The sequence below is a fragment of the Colobus angolensis genome, unplaced genomic scaffold (assembly GCF_000951035.1).
Source record: "Colobus angolensis palliatus isolate OR3802 unplaced genomic scaffold, Cang.pa_1.0 Scaffold298, whole genome shotgun sequence".
Taxonomy (NCBI): Eukaryota; Metazoa; Chordata; class Mammalia; order Primates; family Cercopithecidae; genus Colobus; species Colobus angolensis.
The window spans coordinates 3,429,694-3,453,873 of record NW_012116243.1 but is presented as its reverse complement, the minus strand read 5'-3'; positions in this window follow the sequence as shown (position 1 = coordinate 3,453,873).

Sequence of the window (24,180 nt, the reverse complement as noted above, 5' to 3'; positions counted from 1 at the left end):
TTGCCTAGTGGAAAAATTTCTTTTTTAAAAATTAAAGATTTGATCCTTTTACAAGGTATGCAACCTAAATTTTTGTTCATCTTTAGCCTTACTTTCAGTTTTCAAGCTCTGTTTTCATGAAAACATCATTAACTGAGTAGTTCCACCTCCTTAATTTTTGTTGGTGTCTGCTATGTTATTTAAAACCGCAAAGTTTTCTTAAAAAAAAAAAAACTTGATATTTTATCTCTCAATTGCTTCAGAAATTCTATGGACTTATGATGCTTTTTTTTGACATGAACACCAGAGCCATATTCAACACATAAGTAATCTCAAGAATTTTATCATAGGCCTTATCCTCATATATGGAGGTTATGTGCAAACTGTACCATGTTTTCACAAGGTTGTACAGATGAATGCATTCTGTGCAGTATGTTATATACTGCCCTACCTTTTTGCACTGGTGTAATTATTAGAAAGGTCAAGAAAAAAATCTTAAAACGTGAGAAGTGCTTATACAGTTAACAACAACATGCAATCAGAAACTTAAGAACATGAGAGTTAGGCTCAGTGCAGTGGCTCAAGCCTGTAATCCCAGCAATTTGGGAGGTTGAGGCAGGAGGATCACTTGAGCCCAGGAGTTCAACACTAGTCTTGGAAATGTAGGGAGACCTCCTCTCCACAAAAAATAAACAAAATCAACCACATGCCTGTAGCCCCAGCTACTTGTGGAACTGAGGTGGAAGGGGTGCTTGGGCCAGGGAAGTCAAGGCTGCAGTGAGCCATGCACTCAAACCTGGGCAACAGACCCTGACACACACACACACACACACACACACACACACACACACAAAAGAACATGAGAGATAAAAGCACACTTAAGAGATTAATGATTAGCGTAGTTTCCAACACTGGGTGTTACTGAGGAAAAAAATATATTTAATACTTGAATTGCAATTCAGACAGGTTTCTTGAATACTATACTAGCTATACTGAATGAATGGCTAAACTCAGGCTCCAATGCCTTTAGGCTAATAAGATGCATTTTTTTTCTTTCTGGAATTAGCATGTGAATGCACATGCTTTAGCATCTGAATGCTTTTGTGTTTGTTGAATGAATCAGTTTATTCTTTAGAATGTTTGGAAGAAAATATGCTTGAGAAATTAACCAATATTATTTTTTTCTTTTTATTTCTTCTACTTCTCTCTTCCTTCAGGCTATGTGTTGGTTAGATCATATAAAAAATGTGGCAGAAAGAGAACTATCCTACGTATGTAGGTAGACTTTCTCATAGGCCACCTGGAAATAAGATTCCTATGCCCCAAATATGGCACAGAAGTTGCAGAGTTGTGCTAAGCAGCACAATGGAACACTCTGCTATAAAACCAGATGGGTGGACAATTGATATCCAGAGGGGCCCACCTTGGTCCTGGGTGCTGAAACTTTGGCCCAACTGGTGAGAGGTAGGAGTTGGAATGGGTCCCAGACTTAGGAAGCAAAACTCCCCCCCAAAACTATATTTGATTGCTGGCAAGGTGGCCGAATAGGAACAGCTCTGGTCGCAGCTCCCAGTGAGATCAATGCAGAAGGTGGGTGATTTTTGCATTTCCAACTGAGGTACCCTGTTCATCTCACTAGGACTGGTTGGACAGTGGGTACAGCCCATGGAGGGTGAGCCAAAGCAGGGTGGGGCATTGTCTCACCTGGGAAGCACAAGGGGTTGGGGGATTTCCTGTTCCTAGCCAAGGGAAGCCGTGAGAGACTGTACCAGGAGGAACAGTGAACTCTGACCCAGATACTGCACTTTTCCCATGGTCTTCACAACTGGCAAACCAGGAGATTCCCTCCTGTGCCTGGCTTGGTGGGTCCCACCTCCATGGAGCCCAGCAAGCTAAGACCCACTGGCTTGAAATTCTCCCAGCTAGCACCACAGTCTGAGGTCGACCCAGGATGCTGGAGCTTGGTGGGGGGAGGGACATCTGCCATTGCTGAGCCCTGAGTAGGCAGTTTTACCTTCACAGTGTAAACGAAGCCATGGGGAAGTTTGAACCTCAGCTCAGCAAGGCTGTTGTGGCCAGACTGCCTCTCTAGGCAGGGCATCTCTAAAAAAATGGCAGCAGCCCCAGTTGGGGACTTACAGATAAAACCCCATCTCCCTGGGACAGAGCACCTGGGGCAAGGGGCGGCTGTGGGCACAGCTTCAGCAGACTTAAGCTCCCTGCCTGACAGCTCTTAAGAGAGCAGTGGATCTCCCAGCACAGCGTTCAAGCTCTGATAAGGGATAGGCTGCCTCCTCAAATGGATCCCTGACCCCTGTGTATCCTGACTGAGAGACACCTCCCAGTAGGGGCCGACGGACACCTCATACAGGAGAGCTTTTGCTGACATCTGGCAGGTGCCCCTCTGGGACGAAGCTTCCAGAGGAAGGAACAGGCAGCAATCTTTGCTGTTCTGCAGCTCTGCTGGTGATACCCAAGAAAACAGGGTTTGGAGTGGACCTCCAGCAAACTCCAGCAGACCTGCAGAAGAAGAGCCTGTTAGAAGGAAAACTAACAAACAGAAAGAAATAGCAGCAACATCAACAAAAAGGACGTCCACTCAGAAATCCTATCTGAATGTCACCAACATCAAAGACCAAAGCTAGAAAAATCCACAAAGATGGTGAGAAATCAGCACAAAAAGGCTGAAAACTCCAAAAATCAGAACGCCTCTTCTCCTCCAAAGGATCACAACTCCTCGCCAGCAAGGGAACAAAACTGGTGGAGAACGAGTTTGAGGAACTGACAGAAGCAGGCTTCAGAAGGTAGGTAATAACAAGCTCCTCTGAGCTAAAGGAGCATGTTCTAACCCAATGCAAGGCAGCTAAGAACCTTGAAAAAAGGTTAGAGGAATTGCTCACTAGAATAACCAGTTTAGAGAAGAACATAAATGAGCTGATGGAGCTGAAAAACACAGCCAAGAACTTCGGGAAGCATACACAAGTATCAATAGCTGAATCAATCAAGCAGAAGAAAGCATATCGGAGATTGATGATCAACTCAATGAAATAAAGCGAGAAGGCAAGATTAGAGAAGAAAGAGTGAAAAGAAACAAACAAAGCCTCCAAGAAATATGGGACTATATGTGAAAGGATCAAATCTACGTTTGATTGGTGTACCTGAAAGTGACGGGGAGAATGGAACCAAGTTGGAAAACACTCTTCAGGATATCATCCAGGAGAACTTCCCCAACCTAGCAAGGCAGGCCAACATTCAAATTCTGGAAATACAGAGAACACCACAAAGATATTCCTCAAGAAGAGTAACCCCAAAACACACAATCATCAGATTCACCAAGGCTGAAATGAAGGAAAACATGTTAAATGCATCCAGAGAGAAAGGTTGGTTCATAACTCTTAAAGAAAGAAACATTTCCCCTCTGTAGGTGGCTTCTAAAACCCTGGACATTTTACAGACTGGAGTCAGATTCAAAAATAAACGGTTTCCTTATATACCTGCCTCCTTTTTGAAATAACTTTCCTTATTTTTCTTATCACTAGATATGGTTGCTGTTTTTTTTTTCCCCTCAATTTGATCATTTGCTTTCCCTCTGGGGCATAAAGGTTGTTGTGAGGACTGGAGGTGGGATCTATAAGCTGACTAGCACAGAGCCTGGCCCTTGGCATCCATTCAGTCAGTGCAAAGACAGCTGCATTCTTTCATCAAAAGACCAATACATTTCTATAGTCCATAAGCAAAGAAAGTATAGTTTTAACTTTTAAGCCTTTTTTCCCACAGCTTGAGAAGACAATATACATTTTCTTTTTTAACTATAAATAAGAGAAGAACTATAGCTTAAACAGTAAATACTTTTAAAATCCCACATAAGAAGAATGGTGTTGTAAATAATTATCATGAACACAGTTCTGTGGGTCAAGAGTCTGGGCACAGCAATTGCTCAACTGGATCTTCTACTCAGGGCTTAGCAGAGCTGAAATCAAGGCATCAGCAGGACAGGGCTCTCATCCAGAGGCTATTGAGGAGATTCTGCTTTCCAGCTCATTCAGTTTGTTGGCAGAATTCAGTTTCTTGAGGTTATAGGACTGAGGTTGCCATTTCCTTGACATGGTTACCTTCATCTTCAAGTTAACAACAGCACTTTTAATCCTTTTAATCTTGGAATATCTGACTTTATCTTCTACTACTAGCTGGAAAAATATCTCTGCTTTTAAGAGCTCACATGATTCCATTGGGCCTACTTGGATAAGCCAATATAACCTTCCATTTTAGGTCAGCTGATTAGTAACCTTAATTACACCTGTCAAGTCCATTCTGCCATGTAAAGTAACATATTCACAGGAGTGACTCCAGAGGGAGAAGGTCATGAAGCCCAATATTCTGCCTACCACAGATGGGTTTGGAATATATTTCACAGGTGGAAGTAGAAAGATTTGCTTCAAAAAGTATTTAACATCTTATCTAATGAGACATTTACACCTTACCTAGAAACTTCTTCTTTTTTTTTTTCTGTTTTTCTTTTCCTTTTTTTTTTAAATTTTTTTTTTGAGACAGGATCTCACTCTGTTGCCAGGCTGGAGTATGATCATGATCACGGCTCACTGCAGCCTCAACCTGCTTGGCTCAAGTGATTCTCCCACCTCAGTCTCCCAAGTTGCTGGGACCACAGGTACCCATCACCATGCCTGGCTATTTAAAAAAAAAATTTTGTGGAAATAGGGCCTCCTTCTTTTGTCCAGGCTGGTATTGAATTCCTGGGCTCAAGCAATCCTCCTACTTCAGCCTCTCAGAGTATTGGGGTTACAGGCATGAGCCACCACACCTGGCCTAGAAGCTTCTTTGAGGCCCCAACTATTTCCTTGAGTTCTCCCCTTCATCAGTCTGTAAATATCCTACTTGAGATTTTTGGGTGCCAGAAAGAAGAGAAAGACAACTATCACTTTCAAAAAATTCAAAAAAAAAATTGAATTTGGGAATAAGAATTGTGGTTTGTGAGGCAAAAAACATGATGAAATGAAGCAGGAATTTGTGAGTGTGGAAGTCACTTTTCCTGTGGCTCTCCTTCTGCCTGGGTATGCTGGCATGAAGGAAGCAGAAGAAATGAGTAAAGAGGAAAATAATCTGGGACTTGGGGTCATATATGATATGTGAGGAGGGGAAATCAGAAGCATTTCATATTAAAAAAGGTAAAACAGCAAAGAAGATCCAGAAAGCCCTAAGCAGGAAGGGAACAAATAAAGGCAGAGACAATGCTAAAGCCATACAATATCATTGACTAACTTCTTTAGGAAAAAATTATTAATATGTGTACATTTTAAAAAGAAACCATTTTCATAGAAGACATAATCTCACTACTTAGAATTAACTCTATAATTTTCTAATGATAGTCAAGTATTTACCAAGTTCCTTGTCAAGTATATTATATACATACATACATACAAACATTGGAGGGTGGGCTGTTATTATTTTTTGTTTTGTTTTATTTGTTTTTGAGACGGAGTTTTGCTCTTGTAGCCCAGGCTGGAATGCAGTGGCATGATCTTGGCTCACTGCAGGCTCCGCCTCCCATGTTCAGGTGGTTCTCCTGCCTCAGCCTCCCAAGTAGCTGGGATTACAGGTGCCTGCCACCACGCCAGGCTAATTTTTTTTTTTTTGTATTTTTAGTAGAGACGGGGTTTCACCATGTTGGGCAGGCTGGTCTCAAACACCTGACCTCAGGTGATCCACCCGCCTTCAGCTTCCAAAGTGCTGGGATTACAAGCATGAGCCACCATGCCCAGCTGGGGCTGTTATTTTTAGGAGGAAAAGGCCACATTGAAAACTGAGTGAACAGCTTGATAAATCTAAGATAGGAAAATTTTGCTGAACCAAAGGACCTTTTGGAGTGTTCTATTTTTTCTCACAAGCCCAGGACGTCTGCAAAAAACATCCAAAACAACTATAGAAAATGTACCTTTTATTCTACTGTTTCTTCCAACAGATTTGGATTTTTAGCGAGGAGCAATAACACATTCTTCGTCCAAATTGTCAAACTGCTAGGTCACTGTGTAAGAAACAGATGACTAGATTTTGCTTTCCATTGCCTTGGATCAGCTAAAACAATTGTGCCCTCTAGCCTATGAAGTCTGTACTGCAAAGGCCATTTCAATAATGTTTGCTTCAGGTTTATCCTCAATTTTGGTTCTTGAAATCAAAAGTCATAAGAAATGTGGTAGAGATTCACAAAGATCTCTCCAGTTTTCTCTTTCAGTTATAAATAACAGAATAACTAAAATGAAACACCTTAAACAGTGAAGACTTTTAAAATCCTACATAACAAGAATTGTGTAATAATGTAAAGGTGTAAGTAAAGCAATTAATCTCATTTGGGTGCATAAACTGATTACTGTGAGGTTCATTTACTTCCTTAGCGCTACCAGAAAAACAAATTAGTTCTACTACACTTTTGTCCTCATATTTTAAAAACCTTACCTATTATAGGAAAATATTCCCTAAAATATTGCTAAGTAGGAAGTTACTGATCATTTCCTAATAAAGGCACATGACTAAACTCATACTGATAAAGTCCGGAAGTTGCCTGCTTGATCTTTATTAACCACCTGGCATTTAGGATACTGATTTTTTTAAAGCTACATTTTAGTCAGTTAAAGCCACCTCAGCATCTTTAAAGAATGCTTTGATTTGATCTATTTCTACTTTTTCTTTGAGGAAATCAAGCTGGGAGTTCTGAGAGCACATTCTGTTTGTTTATTTGTTCCTTTTATCCCTTTCTGTCCTCTCTGCATGCTAGAGCACACCTCACTTTGAAAAGAACTCATCAGCCGCTCTCAAAATGGGAATTGCAATGCCTTCATCTTGAGCCAACTTTAACAGAGTTTCATTTTTTTCTGCTTTGATTTTGAATAGTGCATATGTTTGAACACACTAAACACATTTTGGCCAAGTTTCCTTCATAGAGTTGGAATTCAGATTGGTTGTCAGTTATTTAAAATAACTTTCTATCTGGATTGGATCACTACTAATTGCTCTGATCAACTGCAGGACATGGTTAAGGTGAAAAAAACATATTGGGAAGAGACCCTAGTCAATCTGATCTTATTTCATAGACAAAGACAAATGACCAATTTATTTCAGTTAGGGAGACCAAGGAAGGAAGAGGACATATTAAAGAGTAAATGTTTCCAGCAATTAGTTTCCGGGTCATTAAGCCCTAATGATTGATCTTATTTGGTTATTTTAAAGGCTACTCGAAAATAAAATGGAAACACTTTGGAATACTTCCTTTGTATACGGAGGATTTGGTTCATGGCAGCAGCTATGTGTGCCTGAACATTTGTGTCGCACAAACTCCTGCATTTGACATTTCTATCAGAGAGAACAAATAAAAATCATCCTCAGTGAGCTTTCAAACACTCGAGCCATCTTGGGGCTTTGAAAGACCTTGTCATTTCAGAAGTGAAGAAATGGGGATGCTCTTAAGAGCGAGGGCAGCTTAATGGATTCCCCCAAAGCCCCAAAAGCACCTTCTCATGACTTAATTACTCTAAACATTTCTATTTTTTACATTGCCTAAAATTTTCATCAATAAGAAATTTATTCGATTTATTAATATCAAAACCTCATATGAAGATAGTAAACACCTTTGTGATGGTTAAGTTAATCTCGCCATTCACAAACGTATGTATATTATCAGGTGAGATTGATTTAATGCATCTTTGGGACAATAAAGGATATTTTTCTTAATTAAAAAATATGATGGAAAATTCAGTATCAGTCATGTTTAGGAGTTCTTCCTCTTCTCTAGTGTTATGTAAGAGTCCCAAGCAACCTGTGCTATCCAAAAACCCTGGGGAGGAGAGCCTGGTATGAGCTCATCATAGTTGCACTGAGATCCTCATTATTTGTGCTTATTACATGGCACTCTGCTGATGGTGGCACCTGCTTCTCTGCACCGAAGTCGGCCACTGGGCCCTCCGAGGAGGCTCTAAAGGCTGAGCCACTCTGTGCTCAGCAAACAGACATTCTTGTACCAGTCCCATCAGACATCCTTCTGACTTTCTGTGCAGGGGAGGGCACGAGTGTCAACTACAAGAACCTACCACCCCTTTACTTTTTCTAGGCTCTGGAAGGCATCCATACTTAGAACTGGGTTCTCCCCTCTCTTTCAATCAACAGAACCTTCCCTATCCATACAATCCTGCTGTTAGAGAGAGAGAGAGAGAGAGAGGGAGAGAGAGACAGAGAGACAGAGACAGAGACAGGGAGAGGGAGAGAAGCTTTTGAAAACAAAGACTTAACCTTCTGAGCAAAGACAGCTTCAGACCTCCAGGATACTTGCTCTTTTGAGAAAGGAAAGATAAAAGCCCTTATTATGGAGAGCTGTTCTGTTCAAGTTATCTACTACTATGCAGTGAAAGGTGGCTGGGCCTGGGGTCATCTTGAAGGCGCTTCCACTCATTTATAGCTGGTAACTGTACTCCAACAGCTAGGGCTGGAACAGTTGAGTTCCTTGGGCACTTCTCCCTCTATCTTGCCCCCTCACATGGTCTCAAGGAAGCCTCAGGGCAGCTGGACTTCTTACTGAGTGGCCAAAGGCTCCCAGTGTAAGTAGAGTGAGTATCCCAGGGGTACCAGCAGAGGTCGCCTGGTCTTTTCTAACCTAGCCAATAAAGGACTCAGTGTCATTTCCAGTGTACTCTATTCATTGAGGCAGTCACGAAGATCCACTCAGGTTCAAGACGAGGGGCCATGAACTTCACCTCTTGGTGGGAGAAGTGTGAAAGAATTTGTGGACATGTTTTAAAACCACCACAAGAGCATATAAGAAAGAAGAAGGAGGAGGAAGAGGAAGAGGAAGAAGAGCAGGAGGAGAAGAAATTACTTGTTTTTCAGTTAGATTCTGTTTCTCCCCTGTGTCCACCCATGACCACCAGGCTGCTGCGAACTATCTCCCTTGCTTGGAAATCCTCTGTAAAGCTCTCCTGCTCTCACTTTTGGTCCCACTGTCCCAAATCCTGATCATCACTCTCCGCCATGCCCCTTTAGACTAAAGGCAGGTTGGGTTGTGCTTCTGATCACTCTCTGCAGTTCTGTGTACCAGAACCTGTGGGTAAGTGATACTATTTCAGTCCTGGCCAGACCATGAGGGAAACAGGTCCCAGCGAGGGGCAAGAAACAGCTCCAGTTTTCTGGGAGGAAGACTGGGAGGTCTGAAAAAGAAAGCTGTGCATATGCAAATGGCATTCTTTAATTCAGCAGTTTGCTGGGCTTTCTACTCTGTGGCCAAGAGTTGGAAAAATGTCTCTGTGCTTCATGTCTTTCCTCTTGGAATCCCATGGTTTCCCTCACAGGACACAGAGCACAGAGTGTCTCTGTTGGTGCTGATGGTAGCTCCATATGGATTGCCTGTGAGCCTCCACTCTCACTTATAAAATGGGCAGCCTTGCAGTATTAGGCATCTAAAATGCCTACTGTGATATGGGTCTGGCCCATATCGATTCTGTAGCACTACTTTTTCTTTAGCAAGATGTATCCTAAGCTCTGACCTACCCACTTACCAAAGAAATGGAATCATAAACCCATTGTATATTGGATTTAACTTAGAGTAAGTGAGGGTCTCACCACATTAACAGTGATTCCGAATCAACTTGTAGAACAGATTCTTTCTGACACTTCTCGTGAACTGTTTTTTTTCTTTTTTTTTTTTTAACAATTCACAAAATTTTGGCAGATTTGATTCATTTTGGATTTTAAAAATATTATTTTAGGCCGGGCACGGTGGCTCAAGCCTGTAATCCCAGCACTTTGGGAGGCCGAGACAGGTGGATCACGAGGTCAGGAGATAGAGACCATCCTGGCTAGCATGGTGAAACCCCATCTCTACTAAAAAAATACAAAAAAAAACTAGCCGGGCGAGGTGGCGGCGCCTGTAGTCCCAGCTACTCGGGAGGCTGAGGCAGGAGAATGGCGTCAATCCTGGAGGCAGAGCTTGCAGTGAGCTGAGATCCGGCCACTGCACTCCAGCCTGGGCAACAGAGCGAGACTCCGTCTCAAAAAAAAAAAAACAAAAAAAATTTTAATAAAATTCCTCCTCAAAGAAGTGCTTATTCTTTACACATAATTCAGTGAACTACTTCTTTCAGCCTCAACAGGAAAAAATCAGGAAAGCAATTCCATTTCTTCTGCATATAATGAATCTTTTCACATTTCTTGTAGTTAATGTCTTAAAAAATAAAAATGAATGACAGCCTGAAACATGCTTCTCATATTCATCTGTGATGTTGTGTGGTTAATAGTCCAGCCTCACATTTGCATGGGACCAGCTGTCAAAGATGGCACTGCAGGGAATCCACTATAATTTTAAAACATGTTGCAGAGTCACATATGTTCATAAATCTAAATTCACTAGAATGCTTATGGGGACATATTATCTTCAGATTTGAAAATAAATCCTTTATTGCTTCCATTTTGAACTTCACCCTTTACTTGACTCAAATTATCTTTATCAGATAATGAATGAGGGGCTTCATCATGAGTGAAGAAGTTCCCAGGAGCAATCTCATTTGCAAAACTTCTTAAAATTCTTGTCAGAGTCCATTTTGGACATACGGCAATTTTCTCTGTCCCTTTTAAGAAAAATCTCTTTGACCTTGCTAATATCTCTGATATGTTACAGTTAACACGTTATAAGAAAAATATCAAAACCATAAATTCATTTAATAAGTGCAGATTAAGAAATTTGAAATCCACATATTGCCAACCATAAAAATATAGTGTTCTCATCACACACATTGTAAAGATTGACATACCCTACCAAGCTGTCTCTATCTGCTTGATAAAAAACATATTTTACTTGTACATAAAACACAGTCCTGAAATTTGTTAAAAGGGAAGAAATGGAATTCAAGTCAAATACTTTCTCATTAGTTACTAAAAAGTCAGTGCAATTACTATTAATTTATTTAATGATTTAAGATTAGAACAATATAAGTCATAGCCTTTACTCTTGCATATTCCTAAGAATAGGTATAAATTCTTAAATAAGTATTCATTCTCAAAAGTAAGTATAAAATAATATTTAGATGGGATTTAAGCCTTCCTACAGCACCCCCACCCCCATTCCAAACCTTAGAAGTTTCCCAATATACAAAAGATGAGGTGACTAAAATTTTCAAACCTCTCTCCAAAATCATCGCACTAAATTCAATAGCTGTGTGTGGGGGGCAACATAATATTTCATATTTCTGCACAAACATATCCAATACTAAAATGAAAGCTAAATCCCAGCAAGGCATATAATTATCTGTATCAGACACAGCGAAGTGTAACATCCCATTAAAATAAAAAGATCTTTTTATTCTGAAGTTAGTTGTGGCTCCTTATGTTAAACTTTCATCATATATCTGTGGAAGTAAATATATGAATACATATATAATTATAAATAATTTCTTCACATACAAAGATCATTTATCTTAAAAAGTGCAAATAAGTTTTTTTTGTAGTTGAAAAAAAAAAGGCAAGCTAAGGAAACCTGAGTATGTTCCTTAAACCTCTCGGAGCCTCCATCACCTCATCTGCAAAGTGGGCAGAAAAGTATTTTCATGTGGGAGAATGAGACAAGATGCAGGAGTAAGTGGTCGGTTTATTATTTCTTTATCTGGGATAGGTGGGTCTTTTTCTCCAGTCCTGACCTCGGTGAATCTCTGTGTAGAATAAGTTACCAGCACCCTCTTGTCACTTGCTATCGTTCACCCCAGATCCCCCTCAGAGCCTGCCATTCCCCTACCCTGTACCTCAGTGTTGTCTAACTTGTCCAGTTCTGCTAAGGGGACCCTAAGGGATGTTAAAGAAAACTCCTTGTCTGGAATTGCAGATGTGTGCTTCCAGCCTCAGAGGAGTCCCCACCTCAGCCTTAAAGATGGCTCAGCGTGCTACTGAGTTCACTCACTATCAGGGATGATTTCACTCACACCCCTCTAGATTTCTACTATCCTCACTCCCCATCTCTTTCTCAGCAGATGATCTTGCCTCTTGTGACACTAGGAAAATGGAGACCTGGCTGGGTGCGGTAGCTCACTCCTGTAATCCCAGCACTTTGGGAGGCCAAGGCGGGTGGATCATGAGGTCAGAAGTTCAAGACCAGTCTGGCCAAGATGGTAGAACCCCATCTCTACTAAAATTAGCTGGGTGTGGTGGCAGGCACCTGTAATCCCAGCTACTTGGGAGGCTGAGGCAGAGAATTGCTTGAACGCAGGAGGTGGAGGTTGCAGTGAGCCGAGATCACATCACTGCACTCTAGCCTGGGCAACAGAGCAAGACTCCGTCTCAAAAAAAAAAAAAAAAAAGAAAAGAAAAGAAAAATGGAAACCTAAAGGCAGGTGTTCAACTTCTCACTTCCTTCTTGGCTCCCATCTTAGCTCTGTTCCTCATTTCTTTGATTTTATCCATTCTCTAATCAGTGTTTGATCTTTTCTTTTTCATTGATTTCTCGTCAGCTTATAAATGTAGCCAAGCCCAGCCAGTCCAAAAAGAATTCCCATCAACCCTGCTTTCTTCTCTAGCCACCTTCAACTCTCGATCTTTTTCCTCTTTCACTGTCAGTATTCTTGAGTGTCCTGGGCAATCTTCATTTTCATCCACTATGGGTTCCATTCCAACTATGTTTTGGTGCTGCTGTGATTAACAATTGAGTGTGCACTGATGAATTCAACTTCTAGGAATGGAACTAGGCACTGTGGATACAGTGGTGAACAAGGCAGACATGATTCTTGTCTTCATGGAACATAAAATATAGTGGGGTGTCAGTTGTGATCCTTTGAGAAACAGTTCCCAAGACAGAATTAGATGTGTAAGAGATGTATACAGGGAAATGCCTGTGAAGAATAAAGGAACTGGAGTAGGCAAGGAGAGCCCTTAGATCACAGTACAGGTGGGGTACCTGTGAAGAGAGAGAAGGAAGGAAGAGTTGGATGGGAAGGGCCACAGGCCACAGTTCAGCTCTAAGAAAATCTCATCTGTGCTGATAGGGCATCCTGGAGCAAAAGTTGCCTGTTACTGTTGCTATAGAATGAATGTTTGTCTGCCCTAAGTGCATATGTTGAAATCCTAACCCCCAAGGTGATGGTATTGGAAGGTGGGGACTTTGGTAGGTGCTTAGGCCATGAGGATAGAGCCCTAATCAATAGGCTTAATGATCTTATAAAAGAGACTCTGGAGAATTCCCTTGTCCCTCTGCCACGTGGGGACACACTGAAAAGAGAGTCATCTATGTGCCAGAAAGTGGGCCTTGCCAGACACCAAATTTGCTGGAGGCTTGATCTTGGACTCCCAGCTGTCAGAACTGTGAGAAATAACTTTCTGTTGTTGAGAAGCCACCCAGTCTATGGTATTTTGTTATAGAAGCCCAAACAGACTAAGGGAGAAAACTGGCACTGAGAAGTGAGTGTGGGCCGGGCGCGGTGGCTCAAGCCTGTAATCCCAGCACTTTGGGAGGCCGAGACGGGCAGATCACGAGGTCAGGAGATCGAAACCATCCTGGCTAACATGGCGAAACCCCGTCTCTACTAAAAAATACAAAAAACTAGCCGGGCAACGTGGCGGGCGCCTGTAGTCCCAGCTACTCGGGAGGCTGAGGCAGGAGAATGGCATAAACCCGGGAGGCGGAGCTTGCAGTGAGCTGAGATCCGGCCACTGCACTCCAGCCTGGGCGGCAGAGTGAGACACCGTCTCAAAAAAAAAAAAAAAAAAAGAGAAGTGAGTGTGTTGTTGTAATAAATACTTAAAACTGTGGAAGTGGCTTTGGAATTGGATACTGGGTACAGGCAGGAAGAGTATTGAGATGTGTGCTAGACAAAGCCTACATTTCAATGAACAGATATTTAAAGGCGATTCTGATGATGGCTCAGAAAGAGAGGAGAGCTGCAGAGAAGGCCTCAATCTTCTGAGAAGATTGACCTAAGTGGTCATGAACAGAATGTTGTTAGAAATATGGACAGTAAAGCCCATTCTGATGAAGTCTCAGGTGGAAAAAAAGGAACATGTGATTGAACAGTGGAGGAAAGGCCATCCTTGTTGTAAAGTGGCAAATAACATGGAGACATGTTCATGTCCTCGTGTTTTGTGTTTTGTAGAAGGTACAGCTGGTCCTAAGGGTCTGCACATATGGGCATCCATGCGATCTGGGAGAGGGATCCCGGAGCAGCTGCAATGAAGATCTAAACCACCTGCCTGTGCAGTTTACTTCTGCCCTCTGGTCTTGCTTCTGGTTGCAGATTTTAAGCAACACTGGCCAGTTTTGCCCCATGGGATGCCATGCTCTATTAATTTTCTCTACAACTCTCGGGAGTCAACCATTCTTGACTGCCCCTTTGTCCTTGTTGGTCAATACAATAATTTGGGCTTCTGGCTTTTAGTGGCAAAGCACCACTTCCTGGCTCTATTCGTTCATTTCTTCATTATGAGTCTAACTCTACGAACGCCTCTTTTACCATCATCCCTGGCCTGCAGAGGAGGCCACCACTGAATATTCGAGCATTGCTGCTGCCCTTCTCACCAGTGCATTCCTGATTGCCATAGCGAATGGCATATTCTCTGGGCCTCTCCATGGAATATCATCCTGTGGCAGGTCTTCTGGTTTCATATACTATACCCACTCCAGCATCCCACTTTCTACAGCTTTTTTGTTCCCTCCTCCATCATCCACAGGGCAACTCAGTCATTTCCATTTTGCCTAGCATAGGATATTATTTTTTCCAGGCTTTCTAAGAGCCACCTTAGCTAAAAGTTTGTCCTGTTCTTTGGAGTCCTTGCCAGGGTGGTGAATCTCATGTCCTGAGGAAGTGTCGCAAATTACTGAATTTCTACTTATCCGGTTTTATGTTCTGTAATAACTCCCTTTATCAAGCATGCTTGAAATTCACTCCCAAGGGTATTGTATACTCCCAGCTCTTGTATACACACGCTGGTTAATTTTTGCAACTCCTTCAACAGAAATCTCCTTCCTTCGTTTTCAGGTTCAGCATATTCCCAGCTGGATTGTTATCCTGACAGTCAGGATGTAGGCAGAATTAACCCCTGAAGAGGGTACCTATTACTTTATGGGGGAAAGACCTTTGCAGTATCTTTCCTCTGAGGCTGCTAGCTCTTCCTCTGGAGAGGTAGGCCCCCCTCTCCAATCTCAGAGGTTTCAGGGCCTCTGCGGAGGTAAAACTTATAGAAGCATTTCCTAGATGTCCTCATTTCGTTTCAGAAACCAGGCTTATCCCAACCTCAGCCCTTACCTTAACAAATAGACCTGCTTTGGCTGAGCATTTAAGTATCTCTGGAGTTTGGCAGCCTCAACTCTCAGACCTTAATTTTGCTGCTCAGCTGTGATTGCTCTACCACAGCAGGAGATAAGGGTCCCTTTGTAAACCACTTAAACTCACAGTTAGCCTTTAACTGTTTGTTAACTCTCATTTCTCATTCTCCCCCTGTGGGGCTTCAATACAGCTTAGTAATCACCAGTCATTAACCGAAGTAGGCTTTCTTTGCCCCATATTTTTCAACTGCTTAAATCATCTCACTGACAAGGGCATTTTCCTTCACTGAATTTTCCTATGTCATCACCTTCCCAATGTCATCCCAAACCACCTTCCCAACCTCATCTCCTGCCACCTGCCTTCTCTCAGAAGCACTTTAGACTCACTGTTCTATAAGCATTTTTTGGGCTGCATCTAGCCTACATGGCTGTGGGTTTGTCTTGGCCTACAGTTTTTCATTGTTCTTCACTTCCTATAATCCATTATTGTTCAATGATCAGCCCAGGCATTGTTTACTGGAAGAGTCACAGAGAAAACATGCATTTGCTTTACCAGCTCTACCACTTACTGCTGCAAGAATCCATCAGCTTTCTCAGGATGTAAACCCCTTTGTGAATGCTCGAACTGCAGGCACTGTGAGTTTCCAGGTAAGCCCCAGAGTGCAGATCCAGGCTATGGTAAGGGTGTATTCAGGTGCCCAGACTGGGTACAAATGGGAGCTGGATTGGGGTTGGGGCTTTTAAACATGCATCCAAGGATTTTAAAGGCCAAATTACCTCTGTAGGCTTTGGGAAGCCTCAATCAGTCAGAAGCGGTGTGATAGTGACTGCTGGAGTGGTGAGATGTGAAGCGGATGAACCAGTTCACAAAGCAGGTCTGTTGTTAAGGTAAGGGCTGAGGTTGGGAAAACCTTGCTTCTAAAATGAAATGGGGACATCTGGGAAATGCTTCTGTGAGTTTTACCTCTACAGAGGTAAAGTCTTAACAGTGGTTGAGAGCCAGAATGGATCTAGATTCAAATCCTGACTCTGCTACTCACCTGAATGACTGTGCGCAGTTTACTTAAGCTCTCTGAACTTCAGTTTCTTCATGGGAAACCTGGAAACTAAGCCTATCTGACACATGGTAGTGAGGGCTGACTGACAGAATGCATAGAAATTACCTGGCACTCTGTTCGTAACATCCTGGAAAAAAGGAAAGAAATAACACTGACCAGTCCACGTTCCCGTGCCAGGTGAGGGGCTCTCTTTAGGACAGAGAACCTGCCATATGTGGCAAAAGGGATCTCCTGAGTGGATTCTAGGCCTGATGAGCCCAGCTGGCCTTCTTCATCTCTAAAGCTCCTTGCTCTTTCTTTTTTCCTGACCCTTGATCTCCCTGTGTGCACTGGGAGCTCCATTTCTGCCCAGGATGCTGAGCACAGTTCTGCCCAACTTGTGCTCAATGCATGATCTCATTTATTCCCTTACTTCATCAACATTACTGCTCTGTCTCCCCTTGATTAGGGCCTTGCTGGGCATCCACCTAATTAATCTGGTGAAGCAATTTGGACAGGGCATTAACGGCTGATAATGCTGCATTCCTTCTAGGGAATCTGCTGTACTTTCGTAAAAGTCTCCTTGACTTGATGCAAAGAAGTGACTAATGGGTTAATTTCAGGACCTTTTCAAGGTCAACACTAGGACAACAACCTACATACCATCCAACTGGATGATCAAACAGGAGGGTGAGCAGCAGAAGTGTGGCTGAGAACAGGACTATCGTCCCTTAAATCTGGTCCATGTTGCAGAGGCAACAAGCTGAACTGTGCAGGGGAGAGGGCCCAGGCAAGTGCATTTTTGAGCCACTGCTTTGATCCAGGACTCAGAGTGTCTCGCCTGACCTAGCACAGAAGGCTCTTCTCTGGTCTCCCTGCCTCCTTGATAGGTCTCTCTCTCTCTAGTCTCTCTTCCATACCATTGCTGGGGGACCTTTAGAAGATCCATTCTGGAGATGTCATCCCCTCGCTCAAAATCTTTTCTTGGGTTCCCATTACCTTTGTGGTACAGCCTGAATTCCTCAGCCTGACACACAAACCCCTCCTGCCTGGCTCCCTTCTCCAGGCTCATCTCCTGCCACCCACGGCACACACCCACACTCCAGACTGATCAAATGACTTACTGTTCCTGAAAGTCCTGAAGACCTAGCATTTGCAGTTCCCAGCACCTAGACTATCTTCCTCCTCACCCTGTGCCCTGACACCACCTAGCACCCTGCCTGTCATCTCCTCATTCTCCCTCCCTTTGATTGTCCTATGGACTCCTGTCTATTTTCCAAGATTCATCTCTTATCACACGCTAGTGACAGTGCCACTCTCCTTTCACTCTTATTGCACTCTGGCAAAGTGAGCCGTTTTCTCTTTTGCCTACCAAGCGTACCTCTGTTATAAAATTTACACTTTAAAAAATATGTTTTACCCCACATTGGGTAACAGTTTCTTTGAGCATTTGGAACCTGCCCTGTTTGTTCGAATCCTCAGCTTCACAGATTCAAGACAATCAATAAATATATTCTGAACAAAATGAATATGACCATGAATAACCAGAATTAAATTTTCATTTTGTATCCATCACACATAATTTATTTAATCTTTTAGCTCTCCCTCTGGAGAGCTAAATATCTCCATTTCCTTTTTTGGCAAAAGAAAATCAAATACCTACCTCTGAGGATGGAAGTGAGATTTTACATATGTGAAGTGTCCTGTCTCAGGCTGCACATGGAATTGGCTGTCACATTGGGCTGCTGCTGCCACCTTTATCTACCTTGGTGTATATCTGGATTGAGTTGCAGTACCTTTGAAGATACACCTCAAGAGTCAAAGGAGAAATCAAGAAACTTGGGGAAAACCAGAATTCACCAGTGTCTTCTGTGTGCCTAGCCTTATGCCTTGGCATTTTACACACTGTTCCCAAGGCCCTTTCTGGGTGTCCGATTTGCTATCTTGCCTCACTGCATAGAGTTGGAGGGTAATAGTGGTTGGTTGCTCAATAAATATTTTAATTTAAATGAATGGAGTAGAATCTTTCCTGTATTGATTAGCAGTTTACAGAGGACCCTTTTCTTCTGCTGTACCTTCTCAGTAATTAAGTTACAGATTTTCCTTGAACAACTACTCTTATGCTGACAGATTTATTTGCCGTTACTGTTGATTGTTTGAAGACTAGTCCTTCAGACTGGGATAAATGAGTTCAGCTCCCAGTTTTTGTCAGCTTTGTGAGTAAAGAGTTCAAAGAAATAAATCTCTACTGCAGTTGACATTTTCTCGATTAACAAGTAGAGGGAGTGAAAGAGACAGAGAGGGAGATTCCCATATGTGTACAGATACATACGGAGATAAATATCCCTCCCATTTGATAGCTATTCAAAGCACACTTCTAGCCTGGTGTCCTGGAATAGCCTATTTGTTAAATGCTAGAAGAATCAAGTTACTCTACAAGATTCAAATTGCTACTGAGTGTCAGTCTTTGAAATATATTGTCTGTTCAAATAAACTGACAAGCAAATCTTTCAGAAGCCAGGAGAAGACCTTCTGGATGTAAAAGGAAAAATCTAATAGAGAGCACTTGGTTATGAAATACTTTTAAAACAAAGGGAGGTGACAATAAAATATCATTTCCTTGGCTTTGTACAAATTCAGTCTGTCAGTACCTGGGCACGACTATTTCTGTCCTTCACTACCAGATCTGAATTGTAATATAAGCTGTTACTTACTGCTTAGAGAATGTTGTCTCTTAAGAAATGTTTCCACAAAAGGGTACTTATATAATGGCATTTTCCTGATGTCTAATTTGCATACATTTATTTATGATTAAGCAATTATTTATAGCATGCCTAGTATGGGCCAGGTTTGCTTTAGATACTGGGGATGTCACAGAGAATAAGACAGTTTTTACTCTCACGGAGTTTACATTCTGAAGGCTGGGGCTGGGGAGATGAAGAAAATATGGTTGTTAAATTGATGAACAAGAAAAATATTAGCGAGTAAAAAGTGTTATGCACAGGGAACATAAAAGCCTCTACAGTGAGAATGGGCTTGATATGTTGAAGGATCAGAAGTCAGGTCAACGTAGTTGGAGTGAAGTGACAAATGCAGCAGTAGGAGATAAGGTGGAGCATTAGATGCGGAAAGTCTAGATACTGAGTTTGGATTTTATTGACAGTGCAATGGGAAGTAGTTGGAGGGATTTTTAACCTCGGTAGTGACAAAATCTGAAGAACATTTAGAAATGTGGATAGAGAACAGATTCCAGTGAGTCAAGAGTGGAAACAAGATTTGCACTTAGAAGGCAAAGTTCTGGGTCAGGAAAGACATGATGGTGGCATAGACTAGGGAAATGCTAGTGAAGATGAAACCAGTGGGAAGATGCTACATGTGAGTCACATATGGCTTCTGTTAACTGATTGCTCATGACGCTTTTCTAAACAAAATTTTAAGCATGGGAACAAACTCCCCTGTGAAACAATTCCAAACCTGCCAAAGAGGTGGCAAAAAATAGAATATGTTTTCTTTTTGGACATTCAAATGCTAAATCTGAGCCAAGTACCACAGTTTACACTTTATCTAGTTCAATCATCATTACAACCTTATGAAGGAGATGTTATCATTATTCCTATTACACTAAGGATAATTGATGAGGAAACTGAGACTTAGAGGACTGACATTACACAGCTAATAAAGGGTATAATGAGGACTTGCAATACAGGCCAATTTCTACCAAAACCGGTGAATTTAACTACCAACCTAAACCACTCTCCAAGAATGAAATATACAAGTGATTCGTTGTAAACATCTTCCCTTACCATCATAGTTTTACTAAGGACTCTAGGTTCTATTGTTGACTAGTATCGGGGCAGGAAGTCTATGGCTGTGACTTTGGAATGGAATATAACAAAGAGGACCAAAGAGTTGCCAGATGGATTGTACGTTTCTCTTAAGCTTCAGCCTGGGTGCAAGCATCTGGCCAAGCATTTATAGGGCAGTTTTCATGAGTCAAAAGCAGCTTAACAACCCATGTTTGTGTTCTATTTTGAAAATCTTGTTGACTCTCTTCAGTGCCTCATAATCTTACAGTTCTTTTTCCATAGCCTCTTTTCATATCCTAGTCTAGGCCCTTATCATCTGGTGGTGCCTAATGAAAGTAATATCAGTAGTGCCTTATAATTTACTGCCAGAAGCAGTCTACAAATTCAACACATTCCCCATCAAAATACCACCACCATTCTTCACAGAATTAGAAAAAAAATTCTAAAATTCATATGGAACCAAAAAGGAGCCCGTATAGCCAACGCAAGACTAAAGTATAAAGAACAAATCTACGGGCATCACACTATCTGGTTTCAAACTATACTATAAGGCCGTAGTCACCAAAATAGCATGATACTGGTATAAAAATAGGCACATAGACCAATAGAACAGAATAGAGAACCCAGAAACAAACCCAAATACTTATAGCCAACTGATCTTTGACAAAGCAAACAAAAACATACAGTAGGAAAGGATACCTTTTTCAACAAATGATGCTGGGATAATTAGCTAGCCACATGTAGAAGAATGAAACTGGATCCTCATTTCTTACCTTATATGAAAATCAACTCAAGATGGATTAAGGACTTAAATCTAGGACCTGAAACTATACAAATTCTAGAAGATAACATTGGAAAACCCCTTCTAGACATTGACCTAGGTAAGGATTTCATGACTAAGAACCCAAAAGCAAATGCAATAAAACCAAAACTAAATAGCTGGAACTTAATTAGACTAAAGAGCTTTTGCACAGCAAAAGGAACAGTCAGCAGAGTAAACAGACAACCCACAGAGTGGGAGAAAATCCTCACAATCTATACATCTGATGAAGGACTAATATCCAGAATCTACAAAGAACTCAAACAAATCAGTAAGAAAAAAACAAACACGCTGGGTGTGGTGGCTCATGCCTATAATCCCAGCACTTTGGGAGGCCGAGGCGGGTGGATCACCTGAGGTCAGGAGTTCGAAACCAGCCTGCCCAACATGGTGAAACACTATCTCTACTAAAACACAAAAATTAGCCGGGCATGGTGGTGGGTGCCTGTAATCCCAGCTACTTGGGAGGCGGAGGCAAGAGAATCGCTTGAACCTGGGAAGAGGAGGTTGCAGTGAGCTGAGATGGCGCCACTGCACTCCAACCTGGGAGAGACAGTGAGACTCCCTCTCAAAAACAAACAAACAAACCCACCAAAAAGTGGACTAAGAACATGAATAGACAGTTCTGGAAAGAAGATATACAAATGGCCAACAAACATATGAAAAAATACTCAGCATCACTAATGATCAGGGAAATGCAAATCAAAACCACAGTGTGATACCATCTCACTGCTGCAAGAATGGCCATAAACAAAATAATCAAAAAACAGTAGATATTGTCGTGGATGTGGTGATCAGAGAACACTTCTACACTGCTGGTGGGACTGTAAACTAGTACAACCACTATGGAAAACAGTGTAGAGTTTCCTTAAATAACTAAAAGTAGAGCTACCATTTGATCCAGCAATCCCACTACTAGGTATCCACCCAGAGGAAAATAAGTCATTATTTGAAAAAGATACTTGCACACGCATGTTTATAGCAGCACAATTTGCAATTGCAAAATCATGGTACCAACCCAAATGCCCATCAACCAACAAGTGGATAAAACAAGTGGTATATACATATGATGGAATGCTACTCAGCCATAAAAAGGAATGCATTAACGGCATTTGCAGGAACCTGGATGAGATTGGAGACTACTATTCTAAGTGAAGTAACTCAGGAATGGAAAATCAGACATCCTATGTTCTCACTGATATGTGGAGCTAAGCTACGAGAATACAAAGGCATAAGAATGATACAATGGACTTTGGGGACTTGGAGGGGAGAGTGAGAGGGGATTCAGGGACAAAAGACTTCAAATAGGGTACAGTGTATACTGCTCGGGTGATGAGTGCACCAAAATCTCACAAATCACCACTAAAGAACTTACTCATTTCACATACCACCTGTACCCCAATAATTTAAGGAAAACTTAAAAAAAAAGATTGTCCCGCAAAAACAACCCCCCCCAAGACCAAAACCCTTTCACAGATATTACATCAACTCTCACAACATTATGAAATAGATATCACTGCATTTTGTTGGTTTGTTGATAGATATATCTTTTTTTTCATACTTTAACATATTTAAAATTGGAATGGGTATACTCAATGGCAATTTACAATTGCTATTGGCTTGAAGGCAGTTGTGGTGTATTTGTTATTGCCTCTATGAGCTCAGTCTGACATATTTTTCCTGCTAGTATGAATGGAACTCAGTGTTCTCAACTTCTAGATTTCAATAGACTGTTCTGGTTATTGCCTAAAAATGAGTTCTAAGTACAAGTTCTGGTTATTGCCTAAACACTTTTCATGAACACCTTTGAATATTTTCCAACAACAAAACTTCCAAAATGAATGGAGCTTGAAAAAATATATTGCAAGGACAATAGTGGAGCACTCTTAAAAAACAGTGCATTGCCAATGCATCTATGGCACAGGCATAATGCTGTACACATAGAACATGGATGTAGACTACTGTGAATCAAAGAGTGATCCAGAAGAATTGCAGTATGGATGGAAAAAATTTTTAGGAATACTTTAACCCAGAGATCCTCAAACTTTCTTGGTTGATGACACTTCTAGTTTCTTGGTACCTTTTTCATGGCACCCCTAGGCCAAAAGAAGTACCTAACATTTCCATTTATTAAATAGGTCCAACAACTTAGTAGCCATTTGAAAAAATATTTTCATTGTATCCTTAAATAACTAGAATTACCTACTTATGGAATGAGTGTGCTTCTTGAGCACTGCACAACATCCCAAATCTTGGGATCAAATTGGACATTACCATCTTCATTTCCTATTCCATTTTGTTTTAGCAGTACTCACTTTTTAAAAAATCACAGCAATTGCCATCAACCCAAGCCTCACAAAATATAATGTCATCAAAAGGAATGTAGCCTGATCTAATGTTGAAATTGTCACTAACGTTGAGCTAGAAGTTGATGCCATATCTGAACAGATGTCAAGAGTCATTGTGTTAAAAATGGTATATCCCACAGCACCCCAGTAAGTGCCCAGTAGCTCCTTGGGGTGCTGTGGTGCATGGTTTGGGAACCACAGCCTTGAGCAATCTATTTTGCTCATAGTTTACTTTTATGAATGTATAAGAGAAATATATGATAAAAAGCAATGTTTAAATAAGTATAAAAGAGCAATTCAGTAAGCATGAAATAAAAATTCCAAAGTGATAAGGAATTATTTTGCCATAGTTCTATTAAAATTTTTCTTTCTTTGGAGTATATTTAAGTGCTTCTAATAACTGATGGCACTTTAGATTCTATTTTATAGATCATGCTAATTAGGCATTGGATTCTAAATTGATCTCTCTGCCTCTAGGCACTTACGCTATATTTTGTTACCAGATCAGCTGTCCTAACTCATAATTTTCACTGTGTCACTTCCTCTTATCGAATTATTCAATAATTTGCTATGGCCTATAAGATAAAATTCAGATTTCTCAATGTGACAAGTAATGGTCTCTGCAATCTAAGATATCTACCTTGTTGTCTTACTCTGTCTCTACCTTTCAGAAACAGGAGACTCCCAGCCTACATCTTCCGTTAATGGGTAAATCAATTCTCCACTCTAGGCCTCAGTTTCCCCATTTATGAAATGAGAAGTTGGACTCGATCACTGGTTCCTAGCTTTTTTGAAAGAAATAATTGGAGACTGACATAGTGTTACCAGGTTTTAGCCTATGATTAAATCTAATGCTTACCTAGATACAGTTGGCCCTCCATATTCATAGGCTTCA